At 41.4% G+C, this 1,749-nt stretch overlaps 1 pseudogene; it reads right to left on the bottom strand.

Moving 5' to 3' along the window:
* Window positions 1-350: 350 nt before the first annotated feature.
* LOC127557891 (DEP domain-containing protein 1A-like) lies at window positions 351-1,178 on the bottom strand (annotated as a pseudogene).
* Window positions 1,179-1,749: the final 571 nt, after the last annotated feature.

The raw sequence follows: 1,749 nt of genomic DNA on the forward strand, positions 1-1,749 counted from the left end.
AACTGCTTTAATTTTTTCTTTTTTACTTTTAGAGGTAAACTTTTCTCTTTGATAACATTCTCCAAAAGTTCAACAATTGCAACCTAAGAGGTAGAAATGTCCTGATCATCAAATTTCTGGGTGCTTATCTCCTTGACAGAGCAGCAATCAATCCATTCCTAGGATTGTATGTAATAATCTTCCTTCTTCAGATCATCCAGGTGCTGTGCTCCACAGAGGCTTGCAAGTGGGACAGCATTTGAAAAATTTCTTGATGATCCATCAGAAAGGAAACTAATTCCTCAGTACTGCACAGCATATCAGGAAAACATCTTTTTCATTAGTGATCTTGGTCCCACAGCAGGTAATCCCTAATGAGGAAGATCATCTACTTTGTTTTGCAATAATACAACTACTCCATGTTTACTTGTATTGGTCACAGATCTAGTATATACTGAGGTATTCCTTATGTTGGATCCAAGAATTCGTCTAAAGATGGCATACCTAAAATGGTTGGTGTGTCAAAATAAGATGTCTCCAAATTTCTTCAGTATCTTCTTGGCTTGTTTCCCTTTTCTCCACTGGGTTTTTTTTATTTTCAGCTCTTAATTTTACTTGATTCTCCTGAAAGACATCTTTTTCAGGAGTCCTGAGAAATGAGTGCCATAATTTGAAGATACTTTCTTCTCTTTAGAAATATTTTCTAAACTGCTTTTTGTTCTTCCAGACGACTGTATGATACAGTTGTAAGGGGAGAAGTTGTAGGAAATCTGAATAGCTCATTGTATTCATCCAGATTTTCTGATCCCCATCTTCTTTTAATATCTTTAATGACATGAGTTTGAGGAATTTTCTTAACCTTACAGTCTTTTCTCTTGCAACTTCAGGACCAACACTATTATTTCTTAATGCTTCATGAAGCCAGTCTTACTGTTTCACGGACAGTAAAACAATTACCACGTATTTTATAGTGTTGCCAGCATTTTTTCTTAGAGGTATTTCTGCTTGAAAACAGGTAGTCACTTCATTCCACAACCTGTAGTCAGTAAGGGGTCGGAGATCTATCTCCTCCTGGTTCTCCATGCTCCGGGCTGAGCTCGGCTGGAGCTGCTGGCGTCTTCTCAAAGCGGCGCCGGTATCCCGAGCAACGGAACCTCCTCGCTCTCAACCACCAGCATTCTAGCCCCCGCACTAACTAACCCGCCACCGGGGGTCGGAAGAGCGTTTGAACGGAGATTCCTTGGGGGATATTTGTCCCCAGTAATATTTGGCTGGTGATAAACCAGAAGTTAAAAAAGATCATCACTTCTCAGGAGGCTTTCTGCGACTTCCTGAATATATGCCCTGGGAATAGGACTGGACTGTTCATACCAAGTTTTAATTGTTCTTCTAGTCTGGCTGACATATGCCTGCTCAGGCTGCCTCTCAGCAGGAAGTCCCCACACTGCGTGTCCCTCTCCTCCCTTCTCCTCATCTAAACATTCCTCTGACAGTATACTCCACTACCTGCTCCTCTATCCCAGGATCTGAGGAGAGGTAGAAGAGTCTTCTTCTCCCTGCTACATATCCTAGATCGGGATCATCTCATCTCTTCAAGTCTTCTCAGGCATTGTCTCCCCACTATCATTTCCCTTTCCCGCTAATCTTAAATCACTGTACTGTAGGGGCTTCCCTGGTGTTTTTAAATGTATCCAAGTTTTCCCTTCGTGAAAGCACTGTCACTAAAATACTGTCTTCACACATCTCTCCTTCGAAAAAAGTTAGCTACAA

This window comes from Antechinus flavipes, chromosome 3, assembly GCF_016432865.1.
Source record: "Antechinus flavipes isolate AdamAnt ecotype Samford, QLD, Australia chromosome 3, AdamAnt_v2, whole genome shotgun sequence".
NCBI lineage: Eukaryota > Metazoa > Chordata > Mammalia > Dasyuromorphia > Dasyuridae > Antechinus > Antechinus flavipes.